General features: G+C 39.3%; 1 protein-coding gene across 3 annotated transcripts in view; it reads right to left on the reverse strand.

The window, feature by feature from the left end:
- Nucleotides 1–27,340, reverse strand: part of CHRM3 (cholinergic receptor muscarinic 3) — a 314,922-nt gene that overhangs the window by 161,790 nt on the left and 125,792 nt on the right. Inside the window, exon 1 of one of the 3 annotated variants that reach the window (XM_036016188.1) lies at nucleotides 15,118–17,939. The exons of the other annotated variants lie outside the window; for them this stretch is intronic. The gene's annotated coding sequence lies outside the window, so the exon portion shown is untranslated. Of the gene's footprint in view, nucleotides 1–15,117; nucleotides 17,940–27,340 lie in introns of those variants that run through there. 3 annotated transcript variants of the gene reach the window in all.

A 27,340-nucleotide genomic window follows, 5' to 3' on the forward strand; every position in this document is an offset into this window, starting at 1 on the left:
ACCAGTGGCCCTGCATGTCAGTTTGTAGTCCCTGTATTTGTCTTAGCAGACACAGACAGTCAGCGGCTCCCTGGCTCTTGCTACTTGATGATCTAGTCATGGATTGCTCAAACATTAGAGTATATTTATCAACATCATCCTTCCTCAGTTTGTCCCTCCTTTTTTCTCTTACAAAAAAAAAAAAAAAAAAAAAAAAAGCGCCATTACTATCCAATCATTTAAGCCAGAAACTTAAAGCTATATTTTTTTCACTTTCATCATCCTTGAGCATTCAGTTGGCTACCAAGTCCTATAAATTCAACCTTATCAAAGTTGCTCAAACTCACTTCTTCACTCCTGGCCCTGCCAGGCCTCAGTTCAAGCTTTCATCATTCCTCTCTCAGATGGTTGCGTGGAGTCCTAAGCTATTTCTTCCTCTTCACTCTTCCCCTAACCCACATGAGCCTCCCCACTAGAGCTCTCTTCTGGTAACATGAACCTTTCAATTGCCCCCCTTCCCTGCGGTCAGAATCATGTGCAAGTTCTGATGCCCAGCTCCCCACCTGGGGTTCACTCAGGCAACTGATAGGGGCTGTTTCCAGAACACAGCATGTTCTTTTGCAATCAGTTCCTCTGAATAGACTGTTCTCTATAAGAATACCCACTCTTTCATTATTGGTTTAATGTGTACTTGAACTTCAAGATCCAGATAAACTTTAAGACTCAGATACAGTGACATTTCCTTTCAGACGCCCTCTGTCCCTCCTGTGTTAGGGACAAAGGGCTTCTGAACACAGCACCATATGGACTTGTAATGGGGTGCAACCAGGCCCCCCCAAGAGGGATTTGTAATGGGATTCAGAACTCAGGATGTCCAGGAAATATTAAAAATATAGGATGTCCTCACCCCCACGAGTCTGAACTGGGGGATGGGACACATGGAACAGGACCATTGGAAGTTATTTTGCACATCAGCATTTTTTTTCAAATAACTGCAAAAATGGTTATTTAACATATTTATAACTTTTGGATAGTTTTATAGATATATTAAGTAGTTGTGGCCAGGCTTTGAGCTAGGGAGATGGGAGTGACTTCAACCCATGATGTATGTAACTAGGAGGCAGCTCCCCCTGGTTATAGCACCTGTATGAGAGCTTGGAGATGGCTTGCTCCACACCATGGGGCCACATCTGCCCAGACTAACTATGGCAGCCCAGAAAACCTGGAAAAATACAAGAATTCTTGCAGGTGTGGGAGGAATTGGAAGTAGGTATGCCGAGAAAAATTTGTTCAGGGATTTAAATCCAGGCACAGCAGCCTTGTGTGTTGGAACCATGCAGTTTTGGTAAGGGGGGACCATGGGGTTTTGAGGGCTAACCCCAAAGTTTTGGGACTCTCTTAATGATGTGGCTTAGGAAGCAGGAAAGTAAGATGGAGTAGCAATACAGAGCTCTCTCTTAGCAATTTGGAAGAATGCAGGAGAGACATTGCAGGAAGGAGAGAGATGAAAGGACTCTTGCTGGTGGGCCATGAGTAGGTGCCATGTGGGTTTGGATTAAGAACTGGAGATCCTGGCAACACAGCTGATGGTGCTGGGAACCTCGGGAGGCCTGCCAGCTGAACACAGACTACTGAAAAGAACTGGGGACTACCTGAGCCAGAGACTTCTGTTTTTGTTTTTTTGTTTTTCCTGAGATATGCTACCCCTGACTGGGCAAAGGGGGGAAGAAAGAACCGTGTGTTTGTGGGTGTTTTAAGGGACTTTGAGATTTTAACAAACTTTTAAATGAATAGTTCCTCTCCTTTTCACCAAACTTGAGAGCCATAATTCCAATTCCCTGGCGGTAGGCAAGATAAACCTAGTACATGGGGACCCCAATAGGGGGTTTCATTTGGTAGCAGTATCTTGCCCCCCACCACAGGTTCATTATATAACAGACATACATGTCAGTATCCTGTGGGATGTTCCAGCTGCCTTGATCATCTGCTTCCTCTATTAAACTGTGAAGCAAGGGGCTGTTTTTGAATGCACAGCCCCTATATCTAACACACGGGCTCTCCAAATGGTGGTCTCCAAACCTCCTCCTCTACATTCTATTAAAATTTTTGCTATACTGAAGGCTTTTTGGTTATATCTATCTATCATCTATCTACCTACCTATCTATCTACCATAATAAAAATTAAAACAGATAATTTTAAAAATAATTTTAAAAAATAACAACTCAATTACATGTTAGCACAAATAATGTAATTTTGTTAAAAAGAGGTTGTGTTTTCTAAAAAAATTTATTGGTCAGAGTAGTAATGCTTTACACTTTTTGAAAATTACATTTTTTGAAAACTGGTTTTATAGAAGATAACTAGATTCTGATTTCAGTTGTTTGATTGAAATACATGAAGAAAACCCAGCTTCACACAGATATGCTAGTCAAGAAAATGGTTTTAAAAAGCTTTTTAAAAATAACTGTGGTATTTCACTTTGAAAATACCCCTAAACATAACAAGTGGTGATTTCTTAAATGTGAGATACATTGAGATGCAATGTGAAATCTAAACCATATCTATAAAGTTTTCACACTGTGTTATATTAAAACCCATTGTATTTGAATGAATCCTTTGCCCATGGGTGATGATCTGGTAGAATGTTGCATTTTTTAAAAAAAATTTAGTCCACTGAATCATGCAGACTTTTCAAATTTCAACACTTTTAATTACATACTACAAAAAAGTCACAGTAATTAATAATACCACTTATCTGATCAGAAAACCCTTTACATATTAATAAGGTTGTTAAACTCACAGTAGTGGATATAATTTTTCCAAAATATTAATTTCTACTTGAAGTGTTGAGTTTTACCATTGGCAACAAGTACTGTCAACTATTTTTCATGAAGTGACAGCTCATTTGATTCATTTTTGAGAAAATACCTGCAAAACTCCCAGCTGAATAACTAGAGTTTGTCTGTTAGTAGTTTTTTTCAAGTACAGATGGCCTTTGCTGAAAAAGAGCAGCCAGTTTACTTTGCATTTGAAACACCGGCTCTCCTTTCACTGAAGATGAGCATCTTGCTTTAGCATGAAGCAGAAACTTGCGTATACCTCACACTGCACACAGACTATTGAAGAGATGTACTCATCTGGCTTTTTAAAAAAATTCTTTATTTTTCAATTATAGTTGACATACAATATTATGTTAGTTTCAGGTATATTACCCAATGACTAGACATTTAAAGACCATATTTTGCCATGCATAATGCATACTTTCTGCCCAAATTTTTTAGGGAAAAATAAGGGTGCACATTATACATGTGTAGTACCTGAAATACCTTGTATTTGTTCTTGTTCTTTGTAATTATTTGTTACATAAAATTTCTTGTATCATATATATTAAAAAATAAACACTAAAATTTCTTTATCATACAAAAAACAGTTATCTAAATATAAATAAATAAATAATTAAGTTAAAAAATTAAAATGAGTGACTTTTTTTCCTGAAATTTGGGGCTGAAAACTTAGGTGTGCATTATACATGGAAAATATGGTAACTTATGAAGTAATCCCCCAATAATTCTAGAACCCAGCTGACACCATACGTAGTTATTATAATATTACTATTATTCCCTGTGCTGTATTTTGTATCACTATAACTATTCTGTAACTACTAATTTGTGCTTCTTAATACCTTCACCTGTTTACCCATCTCCATTGGCTCTGGTAACCATCAAAATGTTCTCTGTATCTATGAGTTTATTTCTGCTTTGTTTATGTTTTTTAGATTCCACATAAAAATAAAATGATATGGTATATCCTTTCTCTTTCTGACATATTTCACTGAGCACAATACCCTCTTAGCATAATCCATCCATATTGCTACAAATGGCAAGACTGCATTCTTTGTAATGGCTATGTCATATTCCATTGTATATATGTACCACCTTTTCTTTATCTAGTCATCTATTGATGAGCACTTAGCTTGCTTCCATATCATGGTTACTGTAAATAATGCTGCAATGAGCATACAGATATATATGTTTTTTTGAATTGGTGTTTTGAGTTTCTTTGGATAAGTACCCAGAAGTGGAAATGCTGGGTCCTTGGATGTCTCTTGGTATAGCTTTTGTTTTAAAGGCTATTGTCTGGTGTAAGTATAGCTACTCCAGATTTTTGTTTGTTTCTTTTCATTTGCATAAAATATCCTTCTCCATCCCTTTACACTCAGTCTGTGTGTCTCTTTCAAATTGATATGAGTCTTATATACAGCATATGTAAGAGTCTTTATTTTTTTATCCATTCAGCTATTCTACATCTTTTGATTATTTAATCCATTCACATTTAATGTAATTGTTGATAGGCATGTAGTTATTGCCATTTTATTATTCACTGTTTTTATCTTTTTTTTCCTTGTCTTAAAGAAGTCCCTTTAACTTTCTGATAATACTGGTTTGGAGGTGATGGATTTCTTTAGCCTTCTCTTGCCTGGGAAGCTCTTTGTCTGTTCTTGGATTCTCAATGACAGTTTTCTGGGTAGAATAATCTTGGTCCTTACTTATCATCAGTGTAAAAATTTCTTGCCCATCCCTTCTGGCCTGAAAAGTTTCTGTTGTGAAATCAGCTAACAGTCCTATAGGAGCTCCCTTGTAGGTAATTAACAGCCTTCTTCCAGTTTATCTTAAAATTCTCTTTGTCTTTCGCTGGCTGACGTAGCTCAGTGGGTTGAGCACGGGCTGCAAACCAAAGTGTTGCAGGTTGGATTCCCAGCCAGGGCACATGCCTGGGTTGCAGGCCATAACCCCCAGCAACCACACATTGATGTTTCTTTCTCTCTCTCCCTCTCTCTCTCTCTCTCTCTCTGTCTCTCTCTATCTCCCTCCCTTCCCTCTCTAAAAATAAATAAATACAATCTTTTAAAAAATTCTGTTTGTCCTTAACCTTTAACATTTTAATTATAATGTGTCTTGGTGTGGGCCTCTTTAGGTTCTGGTCTTGTGTGTCCATTTCCTTCACCAGGTTAGGGAGGTTTTCTGTCAGTATTTCATCAAATAGATTCTCATTCCCTTGCTCTCTCTATTTTCCTTCTGTTACCCCAATGATATGAATGTTGGTAAGCTTGATATTGTCTCAGAGGCCCCCAAAACTATCCCCATTTTTTGAACTGCTTTTTTTCATGTTCTGATTGTGTGTTTTCTCCTACCTTATCTCTCAAATCACTGATTCAGTCCTCTGCTTCATCTAATCTGCTGTTGATCCCCTCTAATGTATTCTTCATTGCAGATATTGTATTCTTTATTTTGATTGTTACTTTTTTATATTTTCTATCTCCAATTTTATGTCTCTTCTCTTTTTGTTGAAATTCTTACTGAGATCATTGAGCATCCTTACAATTAGTGTTTTAAACTCTGCATCTAGTAGATTGTCTGCGTGTGTTTAGTTCTTTTTCTGAGGTTTGTCATTGTTGTTGTTGCTGTTCTTTCATTTGAAATATTTTTATCTCTTCATTTTGGCTGCCCATGCCAAAATTTATTTCTGTGTTTATTTTTATTTCTGTGTAGTAGGTAGATCTGCTATGTTTCCTGGTCTTGGTAGAGTGGCCTTATGTAGTAGGTGTCCCATGGGGTCCACTGCCACAGTCTCCCTGGTCACTTGAGCTGAGAGCTCCAGGTGTGTCCCTTGAGTGGATTGTGTGTGTCCTCCTGTCATAGCTGAGCCTTGATTGTTGCTGGCCTGTCACTTGGGCAGACTGACCTTCAGACTAATTGGCTGTGAGGACTGGCCAAGACTGCATTGGAGGAGCTGTTGTGCAGGAGCTGACCCTACAGAGCAGTGTTCACTTGAGTGGCTCTGGCAACTGCCAAATTTGCCCTTCAACTGTGTTGCTCCTGAAGGTGGTTGGGTGGCACTCCACTGTGGTTTGAAGCTGGCCGCTAGGTATGTTCATTCTGGGGCCTCTTGGGAGTTATACACCAAGTTCAGCTGCTGCCTGTGCCTTGCCCGGTGCCACTTCATATGAGCTAAGAAGTGATCTGCAGATGGCTTTCCATTTGTGCTGGCTTGGAAGTGCCTGGGAGAGGCCAAGCTGCAAACAGACTGGCTGGCATTAGTACAAGGCTTGGGGCTGTTTAGCAACAGGTACAAATCATGCCGAGACTAATGCTGCTTATTTGGGTTTTGTGAACCTATGAGAGATTTTGGGAAAGTCCAAGGCATGATCCTTAATAGGTTATTTATATCACTGGAAGTGGCTTGAATGGGCCAGCAGTTTGGGTGGAACAGGGTCTCAGGGAATCAATAGGGTGGGGTGCACAGTGATGGCCAGGTTGATGGAGTCTCAGATCAGGTGAACAGGGAGGGTAGGGCATGGGGGTCATGCCATTTTTTTTACATTTATTTATTTTTAGAGAGGGAAGGGAAGAGGGGAGAGAGGGAGAGGAGAGAGGGATGGGGGGAGGGAGAGAGAGAGAGAGAGAGAGAGAGAGAGAGAGAGAAACATCAATGTGTGAGGGCCGTGGCCTGCAACCCAGGCATGTGCCCTGGCTGGGAATCCAACCTGTGATACTTTGGTTCACAACCCAAGCTCAATCCACTGAGCTATGCCAGCCAGGACTGGGTCATGCCATTTTTGATAAAAAAAACTATTGACCACTCAGTGCTGTGTGGGCAGGTGCACTTATAAATTACCCATCATCCAATGGACAAATGCATTGAAAGAGTCTTCAAAAATTTTTCACTGAAGCTGAACGCAGCCTCTCACGACAACGCCAGCTGGTGCACTGGTACAGATGTGATCCTAGAACACTCACCTAGTGGGGGGAACCTGGACTACAAGAGGCCTGCCCTCCAGAGATTCCAGTTTTTTTGAGTCCCCCCCATATGTTCTGAGAGAAACATAATGACTGCTCCAGTATGGGAAACCTTTGTAAAACAGACAGAGGAGAGGTAACCTCTTTAATCCTGCTGACATCACATGAAAAGGAAGCAGTATGTAAATTAACTTGGTCGGGATATCCCCTCTTTAAGAAAGGTATTGATTGTTGTCTTGTATTTTTTTTCAGTGTAACAACTGTAATCTTGGAAAGTTCACCGAGGAGACTTCAAAGGCAGCAAGAATTCCTAACAAAATATTGTGTAAGTATAGTGGCACAGTGTGTTCAAGGAAGGAACCCTTGTCCTCGGATTGTCCAGTTGTGTGGTACAAACTGAACAGATGTGGGTGATGGGCTGTCCACACCAGGGGAAGACACATGGAGAGCTTCCTTGTCAGGAGAGGCGGGGAGGCTGGATTTTCCACCCCCCTCTCTAATACCTCTCTCTCTCATGGACTCTTAAAAAGGTCATTTTGACCACTGCTGATCTGTGGAGGCAGAATGACCAATTAAATTACTTTCGTTATAAGAGCACACACAGCCAAATACTTTTTATAGCACACAATTCTAAACCTATAATAAGCATCAGGAAAATGTAGCACAAAAGCTTTTTAAAATTAAATAGGGACTTTTAAACAATTGGTGATACCAAAAAAAGGTCAGAAAGAGTGTCTTACTGCCAAGGGTTCAACTGGCAAAAAAAATTACGAAACTGACATTTTGAAACTAGAGAATATCTTAATATCCATTATTTTGGGCTTAGGCAAGCAACTGAGAATAATTACATCCAAACAGAAGATGCAAACAGTCAAAGAAGGATTACCTTCAAAACAGGCTTACCTCTTCACCTAAGATTCGTATGCATTCACAATAATAACTCACATTTACTGAGAGCTGGCTGTGTGCCAAGCACATGGAGGGCACTTTATTTGGATTTTACCATTTGATCTTCACAGTTACTTCATGAAGTAGGTGCAGTTAGATCTCTGGCATACAGAGAACAAGACTGCGGCTTCATATTTAACTGCTGTGTGTAAAGTGTTTGAGGCAGTGAGTGGGGAAGCTGGTATTCAAGCCCAGGTCTGCTGGTTCTCCGAGGAACATTTTTAACTATTGTTCTGGCTTCCAGCAGCCTTCTAGAACATCTACATTCTCTGTTACATCATTATTAATTCAGAAAAAAAACCCCTAATAAGCGCTGCTATCTATTAGGCACTGCAAGATGCTGACATTATGATAACAAATAAGAAGTTATTCTTATTTTTTTGCAAACACCCAGCTTCACCAGCACATCATTTCTTCCACTGGGTTTGGCAGACATACACTTTCACATCTGTTTCCACAGAAGGAAAAGTAAAACAAAAATTCTCCAGGATTTTAGCTGCAGTCACAAACAGAATTATCACCCACTGATTCAGCCAAGGGTTTTATACATGAACTAGCCCATGTTTCTTGTGGAGACTTAGGAAAGTAGTTGCTGGAGCCATCAAGGTGAGCTCTGGCCCCAAATCCAGTTCAACCACTTAACACTCCTTTTATCTGAAGACAGATAAAAGGAGACACTTTACAATTTTATATTTTACAAAGTATATGTATCACATTTTAAACAGGTCAATCAGACTCAGTCAAAATATAAGAAAATGAAAATAAACATTAAATGGTGAACAGACAAGGCCAAGCTTAGGAACATGGCATATTAACTCCATGGGTATTATAAATTGACCATCACTTTTCATTCAGGTGTTCAGTGCCAACATGGATACTATTTTTAACACCAAGGTAAAACATATATCACTCACAGTACACCAAAATCACACATTAACATAAGTATACCTACACAAAAAAATTATAACAGTTAATATACTAGATCAGAAGTTAGCAAACATGTTGTTAAAGAGATAAGAATTCTTATTTCACAGCCTTTGTTGCAACTGCTCAATTCTGCCATTTTAGCATAAAAGCAGTCATGAACAATGTGTAAACAAATGAGCATAGCTTGTTCCAATAAAACATTATTGATAAGCACAGGCAGGGGGCAGCTTTTACCTGAAGGCTGTGGTTTGCTGGCCCCTGTGATATACTGTAGGAGTATGGAAGAGTTTAAAGACATTTACACTAGATTTTTAGTAATACTTTATAGTACTATTTTTAAAAGGGGAAATGTGTACATCTCAATAATTGAGCTATATATTTACAATTTGAATTCAAACCAACAGTGTTTATTGTTATTGTTTTCTTTTATTTTTTACTTTTTACCCAATTCACCTTTACCCCTTGAAGTAGTTGGCAACTTCCAGGCTGGATTTTAGGGCCAAGAAGTCTTTCTAAAGCATTTAGCCAAACAGCAAAAGTCTCATTACTATTGGGTAAAGAATTCAAAATTCATTGTCTGACCCTCAGGCAACCAATCAACGGCATTTACTGATTGGTCAAAAAGTGTCCTCCTTTTCCAAGCACAGTTAAGAATTCATCCTTGTAAGAATTTCCTGGTCATCAAGAAGCTTAAAAGCTAACAGATCAGGCAGCTGTACTATCTATATTTACGTTGTGAAACATTTGGCCTGAAAAGTACGACCATCCATGGAACAACTGGCACGTTCAGTGACAGGAAGCAAAGAGCACATCAGGACTCACAGGATGGACTTACTTGAACACATAAAAATATATGTTCTCGTGTATTTTAGTACTATAGTGTGCTTTATCTACATTCATCTTAAGGAGAAGCATTTTTGGTTTTAGTTTATGTATTTCTATTTCTACCTAACATGTTTATTCGTTGAACTGACAACGTTTTGTAAACAAATGGTAATTAATATACTCAGTGTTTATTTTCCAAGCTTCAGTTGAATGGTCATGATGGTAAAAAAAAAGTGAAACATACTAGTATTATACTACAAAAGCAAAGAAAATATGGTGCCATTGATCACAACACAGACAATGACAAAGCTAGAATTTTTCTAACTGGGAATTAATTTTTGAAATAATTTTCTAAGTGACTTCTGAAGTGCAAAATAAGGTATGTTAGAGAGGGGGCAGCAGCTAGATCACAGGCGATGCCACCCTGAAATGCTTCCCCCCACATGCAGGTGGCAGGCCTGTGGCCCAGGAGGCACTTCAAGGCTGCAGGTCGCGCTGGGAGGCAGTACAGATGGGCAGGGCTGAGGCAAGGTCACAGGTGAGAGTTAAGTAACAGGCTGGTAACCAGGTACAGAGATGATAAGAGCCTGAAATAAGGCTCTAGTATAAGAATGCAGAAAAGAACATAGAATCAGTAGCATTTAGGTGGTAAAATCATCGGGTCTCAATTGATCATGTGTGTGGGATCAGGAAGGAAGAGTAAGCAACTAGAATTTCTAGCTTAGATGATTTTGTGAAAAGTTGAAATATAACAAATAGAAATTCAAATGAATCATGAGAGGAAAATTCAGAAACTCTCTTTGAGATATGTTTAGAACATGTATGTAGAGAAAATGCCAGACTGGTGAATCATTATTTTAAACTGTTCTAACATTAGCATTTATTAAACATGTTCTTTATACACCGGGAACTGTGCTAAGCGCTTTACACATAGAACCTCGTTTAACCTTCACAAGCGCCTACTGGTACACACATTTTACAAGCAAGGGAACTAAAATCTAGTGAGGTTAAATTACTCCCCCAAACACACAGAATTAAATAAGTGGCAAAGCCTGGACTTGAACCCATTACTTCATATTCTTAAATTGTTTCTTAACCACTACCATATCTCATGATAATCAAACAGCTCAATCTGAAGAATACTACCAAAAATGATTACTTTTGCCAATGCCAGCCCCACAGGAGTGCTGTCTGGGCTTTGCTGTGTGTGTTACCAGTGAATGACGTGATAAGAAGAATCACACAGGCGACACTTTGCTAAGAGCTCAAGACACACTTCTGTAAATTGGAGAAGTTTCTAAGGACTGGAATGTACCCACACCCACCTAAGTTAGCAAGCTCTTCAAGTTGGAATTGTCCCAGCACTTACAAAGGCAGGACTGCTGGCTTTGACCAATACTGACAAGGGTAGAGAAGATGAGGCATATTTGTGGGTTGTCAACCCAACATGAAAGTAAGAGATCGTACACCTTGGCTTTAGTCAATATCAACTGAAGGCCAAAACATACGAATTCATAAAACAGGATATGTTTCCAATTTATTGTCAAGTCTACATACATCCTGGGGACCTCATCCACATGTTGCAGAATCAGCAGGTGCTAAGTGGTGGTGAGAACAGGAGGGCCCCCACAAAGAATGTATTAGTCCCGGGTCACTGACAATGACCACAGCAGTTCCCAGTCTAGTTCTAGAAATATCTCAAACAATCTGCATCAATGGACAGGGATGATGTTTAGTCACCTACATCCTACACACAATGGGCACAGTGAGATGCTGGATATGAAGGAGCAAACACCGCCTCTGGCACCCACAGACTGCCCGCCCACAGCCGCTTCTGTAAGTTGCGGGGATGTGGTGTGGTGATGGCAGCAGGGGAGCTGAATACACGTTTGCCTGCTTGTTGAGTGTGCCAGTCCTCATCACTCATCATGCATTTAAGAAATAAAGTTGAAAACGTAAAGTCTAAAATAAGTAGAAAATCTAATTCTATTCATATCACCTCTAATGGAGATGATAGAAATCATTGACCTTTCAAAAAGAATAGTGACAAGATAGTATTTTTTAAAAGCTATGATTCAGTTACACTTTAGAAAACACTTTAATCTGGTAATATTTATGGGAATCACTTAGGCACTGTGTTAATGGCCACCGAAGGACACTACTTCACACATTGGTGTTCCTGGCATATAACTGAGTGAGGACATGTTCAGGCAGTTGAAGTAACTACCTCTTCATGCGGCCAGAGGCAGGTGTCCCTGATGCTGCTTTTCTCACAGTCACAGAGAACACTGAGGAATTCCTAAGTCTCCACTGACTCCAAGGAACAGTGTATGCATCAGTTAGGAAGGGTCAAGCTTCGATCAAAGCAAATTAATATAGTGATGACAATCAACCAAACCTAGTTTGACTTACTCCCCTTCAAAATTTTTATAATCTCTTAACTGATATCTGCTCTATTTCTACCCTGGAATATATTCCTATTTAAGAAACCAAAGTCAAAGAAATGGATCCAGTAAAGTACAATCATGTTTATGAATGTTCTTATAATAAATATGTACCTTTTCCAGGCTAGAAAGAATGCATTTGAATGATAAATGCCACTCTTGCATATGTTACTTTAGCTCTAAATGAAATGTGTTACTTGTAAAAAGTTGTATTTAACATATTAAGTAATGGTGAGTCTTTACGATACAGGCACTACAGGCCATGCACATGTACTGCTCAGTGTGGTTAATGAGTGATGACACTGCAGAGGGAAACAAAGAGGGAGGTGTGGGGGAAAAAGAGCCAAGTCACAAAGCCATCAGGCTAGGCCACCATGTCAAGACCAGAACCCACGTCTCCAGACTTAGTTATTTGAGTCCTGTTTACTATTAAACTGCAAGAGGAAAGATCTTGTAAGTTGGTAAAAATAATACTCAACTGAGGGGGGCACTGGGTGGCAATGACACCTGCTCAGGCAGCCAACTGGGTGTATGGGAGGTTTGGGAGCACAAGACCAGTGGGCGTTGGGCACTTTTCATTTCATTAGCTGTCACGTCAACCGACTGAAACGAAGGCACATTTCACAGGATTCAGTCAATCTTTTCAGCATGTTCCAGGCAACTACATCTTTATAAATAATTAATTTATTATTTAAAACTAAATAAATTAATTATTTTTCAGTTTCTTCTAGAATTTCATGGTCTGGAATGCCTTTTTCTACCCTTTGTTGGAGAGGGCAGATTTTAGCCATTTTTAAGGTCCATCTTAAAAATACTTCCACGTTCTAAAAATCTGCCCCATCAGCTTGATTCCTTCCCTCACCTGCTGCAACATTTATTTTTTCATGAGACATTGTTATTTTTTTGCCTCATTTGCCTTCTCCTGTGGTTGTTCATGAATGTATATAATACACATGAGTGCCTAAAATCTATAACCAGATTAAATGGTTAACATGGCTTTTGTGTTTCCCATTATGGAATGTTTTCATTTAGACTGATAATACATAACAAGGTTTGTTTGTTTTTTTTTCATTCTTTTTTATCTTTTAGGAGGGTAGTTTTTTCTGTATGTCATTAAAATATAAACTGCTACTCTGACCTGTTTTCAGCTTGAAACTTTGTAATGCCTGTTAATAAAATTTGTTAGTCATCCATGGGTGGGTTACCCATTCTTTACTGTTTTTAGAATCCCTGAAGACATTAATGATTTCTTAACAAAAATGCCAATCCTCGGGCTAAATGCCATGCTCATCATTTAAATATGTTTATTCCCTCGTGCCCCTCAGAATGCCTAGAATTCTGATCAAGCAGCTGTACAAGCTGGGACACAGTGGGTGAGCTGGGCAGCGCCGCCCTGTCTCTTCCATCACTAGGCGTATCCTCCACAGTCCACATCCCTCCAACGAGAACTTCCCTCACGGAACCACACCGGCGCTCATTTACCATGTCCACTGTAAGAACTTACAGCGCACTGAGTTTCTGAGAAATAAGCATCATTGCATTGCACAGAATTTGGGCTTTTGACAGGTTACTTTCTCAGCTGGGTACTTCTTTAATTGGATCACCTGAATAAAATTATGAATATTTAAAATTTCACAGTACATAATTCTCATGTTGTAATAATTTATAAAGATTCTTAAGCCCTGGCTGGCATAGCTCAGTGGATTGAGCGCGGGCTGCGAACCAAAGTGTCGCAGGTTCGATTCCCAGCCAGGGTACATGCCTGGGTTGAAGGCCATAACCCCCAGTAACCGCACATTGATGTTTCTCCCTCTCTCTCTCCCTCTCTCTCTCTCTCTATCTCTCTCCCCCTCCCTTCCCTCTCTAAAAATAAATAAATAAAATCTAAAAAAAAGAAGTTAAAAAAAGATTCTTGATTAAATTTATGTTCTTCTCAAATCTATTTTAGATGTGTGTAAACAAAACAAAAATAAAATTTTTAAATGCACGTTGCCTGTAAACAAAATCACTCCATGCCATAAATGCTTAAAGAAGAAAATTTATTCACAGGAAAAAAATACATGAATAAATTTACAGGGTGATCACTTGTTCTTATTTTCATTATATTCAAGGAGATTACCACTCGGTCATGTATAAGGGGGCCTAACAATGCTCACAGGTTTCAACATGAATTAGATAAGACGGTTTTCCCTTTAAACAGGCCTGTTTGTGTACTTGATAGTAAAAGCTCTGGAAATCAAGTCGTAGCAAATCTTAACAGAAAATAATACACACTCAAATTCCCCATGTCCGTACAGACAGAACTATTTAAGGTTCGGGATTAAGCATTTGGAAATATCTGGAACATTCAGCATGTGCCCCCTTCTGCTCTTTGTTCACATGGAGCATCTGCAACATGAACATGTCTTGACGTGTACCATGGGAGAGCTGAAGCCAAACGAACGAGAGCTTCACCACTTCATTTACATAACCCAAGCTGAGCTATGTAATCTCACACAATTTTTAATTCCACTTTAAACCTTAGTTTTTGATTTAGTGCTACCTTGTCTCTGAATAAATGACCCATTAATGACCCATTACTACTGGCTTTAAAGCATGATGTGAACAATACATGCAAAGACAAGGTTTTCAGCCTTAGCATAACACACACTCCTGTTCTGCACACTGTAGCTCCTCCTCACTCACCTGCAGTTGGACACATGACATATACAACCCCTTCCCCTGAACCATGAACACTGGAGCAATGACACGGCTACAACATAGGTGTGAGTCTTCACCTTGACCTTTGAAACTGCAACTTTTAGGCCCAGCTCCAAGTTCAGGGTTGAAAAGTCCTGCTGAGCCTAGAGTTGGAACTGAACTTTCAGAAGCAATCCACGGCTCTTGCTGTCACAGGGGCCACATGCACACACACACATACCATGTCCTTTCCTTCACGGAGCAGCTCTACACCACATATGCTCAGAGCACCACACAGGTACCAGCCCTTTCCAGTGGCAGCAGGAGGGCGTGGCGTGGAGGGCACAACTCCTCCATGTCCATGTTTACTTATTCCTCAAAGAACTCTTGTTTCTACCCTGAATCCCGGCACTGCTACTTAACGGCGAGCTATACAACAGGGCCATGCCTGAAATCCCACTTTTGTTTAAGTAAAGTTGGCATTAAAGCAGACAATGTTATACTGTTTTTCCCTTACCTTCAATGGACACATGCTGAAGGCGTGTTCATAGTCAGGAGACATTTCTGTGAGCTGATGACCCCCAAACGTCTTAGGCTGTAACAAGACAGCAGTACTAAGCTTCCCAGGTGAAATGGCCAGCAGTGCTCAGTGGCTTGCTGCAATCTGCTTGCTTTGAGTCTACAGCAGGGATAATTATGGAGAGCTCCAAGCAGCGGAACCTGGACACATGGCAGAGCTGCCCCGAAACTGGAACACGGCAAGTCTGCCGCTGCTGGGAAAACAAATATTTGCTGAAAGAGCCCTTTATCTTGGTTTTACCTGAACTCGAAGAAGGACTACATGATCACATGCTACTGTTTAAAGTGGGAAAGCGTAATACTCGGTGCAAGGGACTGATTCCACCCTCCCAACAACTGCAGACTCAGACCAAGCAGTGTGCACGCTCTGAGGACTAGCACCACTTTCTGTGTTCCTGGCTCTCCCACTCCGCCACTTCACTTCTAACGATCTCTAGCTAATCTGCTGACCTAAACTCCTTTTTTATTTCTCTACTTCTCTGTATTCTGAGTCAGCCCCCTTGGCTAGTGTGTTAATTTGCAGATGCTCTTTCTGGGAGTGTAGCATCCTGCACCTCCCCACAGCCCGAGCTAAACCAGTATCTCTAAACTCCTAGGAAACATGTCAGTTCTTCACCTGTGCAGAGTGAGTCTTTGTATTACTTAAAATGACCTTAGATGTACTGTCAGTTACTGATCAACCCTTCAGCCTTGTGCACACCCTGGCCTCCCTCCTTGCTGAACCTCGCAGAGCTCTCGGATCAGCAGAGTCTGCACTGGAGAAAACCGCTCTAACAGCTGGGCCAGTTAAGTTGCTGTGAGTGGTTGCTCAGAATTATCAGAAGTTGACTCGTGTTTTTCCCAACCACTTCTCCTTTTTTCTAATCAGTTACTATGTGCAGTGGCTTTGAATTATTTAGGCAGATATCAAGAGAAAGAAAAATGGCAATGTGGTTAAAGATTTTATTGGCAACACCAAACTAAAAATCCACCTCTGAGAAAGTGTAGACATTTCCACCTACCAGGTGGCATGTTATCCCCACCCCAGGGTATTAAGTAAGCCCCTATGTGTCCTTCTCAAGGAGAAATAAATAGCTGTTGACCCAGTGTCTGTGCCCTGGTCTTCTGGAGACCCCTGTCTGGCTCTAAGGTGCCAGGAACATTTCACCTCATGTCATGTTTCGAGCTGAAAGCTTTGTGTAGCTCTTGTATAAACCTTGGTCTCAAACACATTCCAAGCCGAATTTATTTCAAATTCCAAACTGAGTTTATTCTATCCCACTCACTTAAAATTCCAATTGTGATTGGAAAATATACAGGTCGTTTACCTCTGTGCAGTGTGTTCAATGACCTGCTTGTCATGTCTCCCCAGTAAGACACATTGCAGTTGGAGGGTTCCGCCTATCAGCTGAGTGAAGCTTTGTTATTATTTGAAAGGAACATTGTAACGTGCACTGTCATTGTTCTTGGCATTTTTTGATACTGTAACATGAGAATTCTGGCAAAATACTTCAGTGGCTTCTACTCTTTCCCATACACCTATACCATTTACTTGTCAGAATACAAAATCCTGCCTCCAATGAAGTAGGAATACATGTAGAATAATCACCTTGCCTAGCCTGTATGTCTGTCACTCTGTACTTTGCCACAGCACATTGAAGTTGCTTGATAAATGACTAGAGAGGTAAAATACAGACTGTCACCATTGAGCTAGAGCAGGACAAATCATTCCAGGACATGCCCTCAAGGACTGTCAATTTTAGAACAGGAGGAAGGACAAAACTCAAGTAAGGTCACTAGTTCTTTGTTCAGTATATATGAACTTCCTGGGTATGTTTAAGCCAGAACTGACAGGTACCATAAAAGAATAAACCACACCTTGAGAAAGTAAATACTATAAGCACACCAACCCCGAATTTTTGTCACATAGGAGCTTACCACATAGGTCGCCACTTGGATCTGAAGAAAGGTAGCTCTGATCCCTAACCACCAGATAATAATTAACAACCACATTTAGTTGCTGTTTACTAATGCAACAGTTATAAACACATATATATGCCCCTTCTTAAATTCTGCATTAGGATTTTCCAGTGGTGATGAAATTGTCTGTTAAAAATATATTTTAATTTCTTCAGACATAATGGCCTCATCTCCCGCCTGTGATACTGACATGTCCAGCAAGGCTCTCACCTGTCAAAGGACCTGCTCTACACTTTCCGGGTGGCAGCGTAACTAAGTCAACACTGCCGGCTCCATTCAAGGCCAGTGCTACCTCCTCAGCAAGCAGATAGGTCCAGCACATGACAAAGCCTTATTCAGAGTCCTTGGCATTTACAGTTGAGAAATGAATTAAAAAAAATGCATTCTGAGAACTTCGCAATTCATCTCAGATCTTACAATTGAACTTTTTGTTGTTTTGGAAGATAGACTCAGGCAACTATTTTTAATGCAAAAAAAAACAAAAAAAAAACCGAAGGCAATTAAGAACACCTATGTCTTTTTGGAACTGAAGATATTTCAATTATTGTTCATTCAAGTTTTATCCCATAACTATTTCTGGAATGCATATTCATCAAATATGTTTACATTAATGGTTAAAATTAAAGCAAATTAACAAATCTAAACCAAGCCAAACAAACACATAAGCCAAACAAAACCTTCCTGTGCATTCTCATAGCTTAATAGAATTGTCTTCCCCTACTTTCCACCTTAGCTGCACCTGAGCTCTTCTCTGTATCAACTAATGTTTTACAGAGTTCAGGCTCTTTGTTTAAAAAAATAGTCTATACAATTTGAGCACCCACTGATTAGTTTTCTTTTTTACTACTATAACAACATTGTTCCTTTACTGCCCTGTCGAGCATGCTCTGCTTTGAGGCTCACACTGTTCAAGTGTACTCCATTTCTCCCTGCAAATGTCTGTAATCCCAGTGAGTCCCCCCACCTAAGACTTTGGCACATGTTAATTAATATCCCACCTGGGATCCTGGGTGACCTCAGTGTCTCTTTGACTGACCATCCAACAACTGTCTTACTCGTTCTCATCACTTTCACCTCCAGTCTGGTTCAGCCAGTCACATTCACAGCCACCCCAGACTCCATTACCTCTGCACCCACTCACTCTGTGATGGTCTCTAACCAGCACCCTCCATCTTTTCAGCTCTCTCACCTTTACATTCCCACTCTGTTTGTGCTCAAACCTCACTGAGACTATCAGCCTCTGTTTATTCTCTTTCTTCATCCTAGATATCAAAGACTATCACTTCATAAATCCTTTTGTCAATATGTACCTTTCCCCTGAATTCTTGTCACCACCCCATGTTCTCCTGCAAATTTTCAACCCAAAAGAACAATGCAATCATTATATATATATATATATATATATATATATATATATATATATATATATATATATATATAATCTGTGCTGCTATGTCTTAGATCCTAAATTCTGGATAAACTTATGTGTCTCTGTGGAATGGAATGGTGCTGGTGCAAAGTCCTGATTGCCACTGGAACTGCCACACTGTTCAACTACCCTCACAGATCTTTTCTCCTTCAAACTTGGACTGTGCTATCCAATCCAATTGTATATGCCAACCACCACTTCCTCACTCTCAGAAAAGCCCTGCTCTCCTAATTTACATACAAAATAACCCCTGGAGTGAAAACACACTCATTCAACTTCCTCTCCCCTCCATGAATTTATTCTAGTCCAATTTGTTGCCTTTGAACTCATTAAATAAGATTTTTTTCTCTTGTCCAACACTGATCTACCCACCTTATTATTGATTTTACCATCTCCCTCTATTAGATATTCTATTTCTCATGCAAACCTTCAGGCTCCCCCATCCCACTATCATCTATGCAGGGGTGTACAGGGGCTGCAGGCTGATTATAGGTGTCTCTTTTTACATCTACATTCCTGAGATTACACTGATAACTTGACTTCAGCATTGGTGAGAGTATATACATCATGACAATGGACCAAAGCTACAAGCCACGGCTCTGTTTCGCACTGTGGGAGCTCGAAAAATTGATTTCTAGTTTCATACCATTGTGATTGAAGAAAATGCTTGATATTACTTCAATCTTCTTAAATCAACTGAGACTCTTTTGCGGCTTAACATGTAGTCTACCCTGGAAAATGTTCCTTGTGTACTTGAAAACAATATGTATTGTGCTACTTTGGGGCAAAATACTACAAAAATATCAATTAAATCGACCTGGTCAAATGTGTCATTTAAGACCACTGTTTCCTTGTTCATTTTCTGTCTGGAAGATCTGTCCATTGATGTAATGGGTGTTACAGTACCTCACTATGACTGCATTACTGTCAACCTCTGCCTTTATGTTCATCGTTATTTGCTTTGTATATTTATATACTCCTATGTTGGGTGCATAAATGTTGAAAGAGTTATATCCTCTTCTTGGATTGATCTCTTTATCATTATGTTCTTCTTTGTCTCATTATAGTCTTTGTTTTAAAGTCTATTCTCTCTAGTATCAGTATTGCTACCCCAGCTTTGTTATTTCTTTCCATTTGCATAAAATCTCTTTTTCCATTCCTCTACTTTCAGTATCTGCATGTCTTTCATCTTAACTGGATCTCTGATAGAAAACATATGTATGGGTCTTGTTTCCTTACCCATTCAGTCTCCCATGTCTTTTGATTGGAATATTTAATTCATTTATGTTTAAAGTGAGTATATATAGGTACCTAGTTTTTGCCAATTTATTATTCATATTTATGTTCCTTTTATTGTTCTCCTTCTTCTTCTTCAAGAAGTACCTTTAACATTTCTTGTAATAGTGGTTTGGTGGTGATGAACTCCTTTAGCTTTTTCTTTTCTCCGACTGCATTATTTCTCCTTCAATTTAAAATGATAGCCTTGCTAGGTAGAATAGTCTTGGCTGTAGGTCCTTGCTTTTCAACACTTTGAATATTCATGCCGATCCCTTCTGGCCTGAAAATTTTCTGTTGAGGAATCAGCTGACAGTCTTATGGGAGCTCTATTGTAGGTAACTGTTTTTCTCTTTCTTCTTTTAAGATTCTGTCATTGTCTTTGACCTCTGGCATTTTAATTACACTGTGTCTTGGTGTGGGCCTCTTTAGGTTCACCAGTTTGGAGACTCTCTGTCCTACCTGAACTTGTGTCCTATTCCATCACCAGGTTAAGGAAGTTTGCAGTCATTATTTCTTCAAATACCTTCTCAATCCCTTGCTCTCTCTCTTTTTTCTGGTACCTTTTTGATGTAAATTTTGACATGCTTGATGTCCTAGACATTCTTAAAACTGTCCTGATTTTTAATTCATTTGTTCTTTTTGCTGTTTTGAGTGTGTTTTCTGCTACCTTGTCTTCCAAATCACTGAGTTCATCCTCTGCTTCATATAATCTACTTAAATTTATTTGGAATTTAGTTTCTTAATTAGAACTTCACAACAAACAAGAACTTACCTCATAAATTAGATAACTCTCTAAAAACCTGTTCCTGACATTATTTGCAAAAGTAGCCAATAACAGGTAAAAGGGATCTGTAAACCCCTCTCAGCTGCTCCACATCTATAAGAAAGACTTCATTAATTCACTCATTCACTCACTTATTCATTTATCATGTCAGTAAATATAGAGTCACTACCACATACCCAGGACAATTGTAGCTTGAAACACAGGAACTGAATAGACGTCATTGGTAGGAGAAATTTTTTCTAGTGGGGAACACAAAATTGCAACAAAATTAATGAGGTAATATTAGCTGCTTTACTGAAAAAAATAAAGCAGGGTATGTGGGGAAAAGGAGCACTTTTCAGGAGTGTGACTATTATAGATGGTGAACAGTGAAAGCTGCCTTAAGGCCGAGACATTTGGGCAGATCCCTGGTCACCGAGGCAGTCTGTGAAAGTAGTTTAGGGGTGGGAAAGGAGAGAGCCAAAGCCTAGGGTGGGACCAACTTCATGAGTTCAAAGAGCTGCAAGGTCATTGTACTAGGTCTAAGTGCTAAACCCTTTGATAAATACTGAATTTGGTTGCAGAACAATAGGAAGTGAGAGGCAGCATTGTATATTTAAAGATATGCAAATAACTAGTCAGGTCTAGATTAAAAAGAGTATGCTTTGGGTAATCTCTTTTTTTTTCTTTTTTAATGGCCATTTCTTTTGTCAACATGGATCCTGAAGGCTAGTTAATCTTGTTGAACTTTTCATGGGACCCCAGAAAAAAAAATCAATGTGAATGAAGCAATGTAACAGCGCCAAATAACTTCAGGTAAACTTTCCAGAAACCACTTCTGTACTTAAGATGGAAGACTAGCTTGGAAACTCATGAAAGGTCCTTTAAGTAATTAACCACTTGGCCCTTTGCCTCTGAGGAGGAATAGCTATGTTTTTAAGTTACCTTGCATATTTCATGAAAGGATTTCAAATACATATCTTACTCTCTTATAAATACCCATATCCAGGAAATAAGCAAAGCCTTCTTTGCCTATTTTTGCTTAGGCTCACAAAGTAATACCCATTTGGATATCCTCATTTCTCAGAAAATTGATTTTGTCATTTCTTCAAAGCCAAGGATACACAATACTTTTTTAATATGAAGTTACCTCGGTGTATGTTTCTTTTCAATCTATGCTTAAGTTTAGCTACAGAGTCAGGGATAAAGTAGGATAAATGAAAGTATTTAATTATTGTTTTCTTCTACTTTCTCAACATAATAATTGCTGACAAATTCTGTTGCCCAGAAAATGTCTATTAGAATTACCGAGAACAAAACTATACAAAAGCTATAAAAGGGGAAGAGGTTTTATTTACAGCCCATTTCAAAACTGATACTGTTGTCCTATTATATGCCATTGTAGGCCCAATATTACACATAGGCTTAAAAAGTTTAGAATCATTCCTTAAGTTTTCTTCCAAGAAACACTGGCATTTTCACTTAAAAATGTAGATTTTATTTACTTCCTAAACAGGTATCTCATTATTCAGAACATCTAGGCTTACAGAACTAAACAAACCTAAGAAAACTTTACAGAAACAATAGTTACCAATTTTACTGAGAATCATCAGTCCCCACAATAGCCATGGAATATTTTGTAAGATTTTTTAAAAATCCAGCAATTTATTTTCAACTTATGAATTAGATAACCAGTCCATCTATACATAAACATGTTTCAGTCTAAGGGGAGAAACACCAGGAATCCTTTTGGTTATGAAAGCTAAAATTTACAATAGTGAAAGAGCCATGTGACACCCATTGTGTTCCTTACATAGCTATTTCATCCAATCCTCCAGATAACTGTAGGACACAGTCACCCCCACCTCACACAACACATAGCTGGAGTTGGGGAGATCAGTTCGCTTGTCCACAGCCACCCTGAGAACATGCACACGCTACCTGCCAGCCTTTGCTCCTCCCACTGCCATTCATTGCCTTCACTTTTCTCATGTAAGTTGAAAAATACCATGTTGTTTGTCATATTTTTCTGGAAATTTCTTATGATAATCAGTCTAGCTTTAGTATGTAACCTCTTAGCACGTTCCTCCATCAGGCCTGTGCACATGTGGGGGGAAGTATGTGGGACAGTGACATTAACATTTCCTTCTAGTTGTTAAGTTTTAAGAAGTTAGAGGAAATATCTCCAAATTCTACTTTATGACTAACAAATTCTACCCCCTCTCAGACCCCAAGATGACACCTGATCCAAGACAGGGGACAGTGCCTGACATCACGTTCAGCTTTTATGCCCTGGTGGGGACAGTCTACACTGGCCCAGGCCTTTGCCATCTCTTGGAAGCCAAAGGAAGGTATTTTTTTCTTCAGCAAATTTTTCTTCCATCTGTTAACAAATTAACCAAACTCCTCATCTCAGGGTTAAAATATTTAATTCTGATTTCTCTGTTATCTTTAGTATCATCTACTTCTATCATTTATTTCATAACTTTGCATCTTCCTCGTGTGTAAAAGCTTATTTAGTATTCTAAGGTAACTTAGTCACTTCCCACAATTGGCCGTAGAGTTCCAGTCCCTAGGATAATGTCTATGTTCCTTATTTTGAACATCAAGGCCCCTTGATACATAGTGGATTTTTTTCCAAACTATTTATCTTTTTTTCTCCTTACCTACTCTTAGAGGTTGACATGTTCCTCCCAAAAAGCATGTGAAATCCTAACCCTAAGCACCTCAGAATGTGACCTTATTTGGAGATAAGGTCTTAACAAAGGTAACGAAGCAAAACTGGGGTCATTAAGGTGGGCCCTAACTCAGTATGACTGTGTCCTTACAAAGGGTGGACATTTGGACACAGAGGCAGGGAGAAAGACATATGACTAGAAGGCAGAGGCTGGAGTGATGCATCTGCTAGTCATGTACCCAAAGACTGTGGGCAGATGCTTGGAGAGAGGCATGAAACAGATTCTCTGCTCCTGCCTCAGAGGAAACCAGCCCTCCCTGAACTCTGACCCCAGAACTCTGAGACCACACTCCTCTGCCATTTAAGCCCCTTAGTCTGTGGTTCTTTCTTGCAGAGGACATAGGTTAAACTGTGCTTAAGGAGGGCTCTTTGCTTTTCCCCAACCACATTCCATACTGTTTTCTTTCCCAAGTTATTTGGAGTGTCTTTTCTTTTCATATATGCCCAGAGAATTTCTCATGATCATGAAGATTTTCCATCAGCATGAAGATGATTTCTATGTACATTCTGCAAACTCCCTAGCTGGAATAAATCTATTTCCTCTAAGCTCCCTTTAGCACTTGATTTGTATATTTATCATACATATTAATAAATTCTTTTTTGAATTCTTGATAGATAGATAAGTAGATATAGATATATAAACCTTATCTTCCTCTAAGAAGTAAATCAAGTCCTTTGGGACAAATACCACCTCCTCTTCTGCACAGAGAAGGTGCTTCAATATTTATTTTGTTACTCTAATTGCAGGAGAGGCTCAGCTACTAGGAAAAGTTTGAAGCAAATTGTGTTTCTGATTTTGTGGTAAGACACTCAAACATGCTTTTTATTTTTTATTTTCTTTTCAACTTCTTTCAAGTTATATTATTTTTATGGCTCTAGTCTACCAAATTTTCCCTTTTTGTAATCAATACACAATCAAATCATAGTTTTGCTAAAGAATTTTGGCTGATTCATCAGTTAAGTGGAAGAAAGAATCCCCCATTTATTTATAATTCCCACGGCCAGCTTTTCTTTATCTGACACCTGACATGGAGGCACGTTAAGGTTCACACCTGCACTGGATTTGTATTTGCACAAGATTTGTACATGCATGAGATTCATACATGTACTGGATTCATATGTGCACTGATTCGTATGTGTACTGGATTCGTACACACAGTGATTCTTATGTGCACTGAATTTTTATGTGCAGCTATTTCTGCTACTCTGGTGTGAATTATTCTCTAACTCATTTGTGCAGAAATCATGACTGATACAGAATATCTCCAAGAAGCTGTAAAAAGACAGAGCAAAACTTCCACAGCATTTCTTTTCCTTTAAAATGAAATGCCCAGCTAAGATGTCAAATTTTATCCAAAAATAAGTTGCTCCTGCATTAGTTAATAAACAAATAAATTCTGAATAGAAATGACCCAGACAGAAATTTTAAGTGGGTTTACAAACTAATTTTTTACAAGATAACAATATCACTTATTAGAGTGATATATATATATATATATATATATATATATATATATATATATATCACTCTCTCTCTCTATATATATACATCAATTGGTATTACAATTTTCTAAAATCATTTCCAGCCTAAAGTTTTGAGGATGTGTGTATCAAAATTGGATCATTTGAATTTAATGCTTATTATCATCTCATAAAAGAAGAATTAACTGAAATAAGAGAATGTAAATCTGGGGTAAAAACAGAGAAAATAAAAGATTATCAGGTAACAGTCATTAGACAGTTGCCTTTATGAATTTCTTGATTTGTACTATAGTAATTTCTCATGCTCCTATCTACAACTATAAAAAATAGAATCATATTAATAAATAGTAATGTTCTAATATTTTCCTTGACATGCTAGCTCCCAAAGTGACCGGACCTAGCATTGACTGACTAACAGTAAGGCCAGAGTGTCTGGCTGGGAGGACTGTGGCTGGTAAGAACACGCCATCTGCAGACAGCTGAGGCTATTCCTGTCACTCCAGGACAAGGGGCTGATGTAAACTTGTAGGAGAATCAAGCAGAAAAGAGTTTTCCAGGAGGGGAGCAGTATGGTTCATTGATGCTGCTTTCTTTGTGTGACTTGGAGCCCAGTGCCACCCCAGTTAGGGGCCTGACCATGTATCTCTGGGGTGGTGGGACGAGCTTGAATTACATATAATAATATGTGTATAGGAGGACATGATAACAGTCTGTGGAGTTTTTAAGTGCTTTTGGAAACACATAACATCTTTATCCATTCACATATGATATCTCTAAGTGTTGCTGTGATAAAGACACCAAACTACAACAAAGAAAGTTGTCAATTTCAGGCTGCTCACTTTGAATGGAGACAGGTTTCCACAGGAATATATAACTGAATGGGTTCAATCCAAGAGTTAAGATGTTATTGTGTAGCAAATAAGGTGAATTTTTGTTTTATAAATATCGAACAATTTAATCTACAAGACAGGACACTTCTACAAACTCTTATAAAACTTAACCTTTTATTTTGCATCCCTTTTATGAAACTAAAGTGGAGAAAAGAACGGAGAGAGGAAAAGACAATGCTTACTTTCAAGATGTAAAGGGAAATCACACGCAATACACTGTGAGGAAGCACCTGTGACAGTAGGTCAGCGTCACGTGCCCATCATCAATGAAGGGAAGTATTTGTGCAGAGAGTTTCTAAAACAAGAACTACCTACAGCACCCCCTTGGATGGGAGCCCCGGAACTGAATCCAACACAGCCAAGCTTGTGGGGCAAGCAGACGGCTCTTCATAAATATTATTAGGAAAGTTGGATATAAAGCAACTGTCCCAAAATATCATCCTCGGTCTGAAATTTTATAATCAGTGATTAACTTAAGCATCACATTTCTTTGAAAGGTAAGTATATGGACCATAAGTTAATGCTATTTCAAGAAAAGTGGTTTAGACCAAAGTCCCCACCTTCCAGCCCAGAAGGAGGACTGAAACTATTAAGGATACAATTGAATCATCATTCTCTAGGTATTAAGTATTGAATCAAGGTTGATTAACGTGGACCAGAGTAAATAAATTACACGGAGGAAAGGGGATTAAATCTGGCCTTTAAGAACAGATAAGATTTGGGTGGTGGGTAAGTGCTAGTCCAGGTGAAAGAGACAGCATGAGCGAAGGCTGTAGTGAGAACAGCAAACACCCCCATGTGAGGCTGCAGAAGGCCAGGCCATCCAGAACACTGGGTGGCCACATACCCCCCAGAGAAGCTGCATTTCTACTGGAGTCTGTTCAAAGATCCAGAGTAGGATGGACACGATAAATATGATATTTAAAAAATGGTCAGGCAATGTTATGCAATATGGATTCAAATTCAGAGTAAAAGCCAGCTAGCCAAACTAAGTAATTACCGGCAAAACTCAGGGCCTAATCTGGTGAGAGACAGCTCTTATCCAGGAGAATGCAGAGGAGAGCCTGAGATCGTTTTTAAGGTCAGACCTCCCACACTCACACACTGGCCACAGTGTCAGTGAGGGAGGAAAGACTCAAGAGAAAGAGTGAGTTGAACTGTGGGGAAAAGGAAGGTGGGCAGCGCCCTGCTCCCGGCCCTCCTCACCAGATTATCAGGACGCGGTGGAGACAGGAAGGCTTTTGCAGACAGAATCCTGGGATGACTGACGGAACCAGGACACAAACCGTTCTCAACAGTCTGCCCTGGAGGACTGACTTGAGAAGAGGCCCTCGGCGGCCATACATACAAAGACCTCTGCTGAAGTTCAAAACACCAACTGCACAAATATTAACACACAGTAGAGAAATGACTCAATAGGATATCAAACAGTAAAAACAGGTCTTAGGAACTTTAGTTTTGATTAAGAAAACAAATGAAGAGTACACAAAAGCCAAGTGTATAAATGGCTGATGAAGTATTAAACTGATTTTAAGCCATTAGTGGAACATTTAAAATAAGGGGATGGCAGCTCTCTTTTTCTTGAAAGGGTTCAGATCAACCCCGAAGTATCTATCGTGTACA

The sequence above is a fragment of the Phyllostomus discolor genome, chromosome 15 (assembly GCF_004126475.2).
Source record: "Phyllostomus discolor isolate MPI-MPIP mPhyDis1 chromosome 15, mPhyDis1.pri.v3, whole genome shotgun sequence".
Taxonomy (NCBI): Eukaryota; Metazoa; Chordata; class Mammalia; order Chiroptera; family Phyllostomidae; genus Phyllostomus; species Phyllostomus discolor.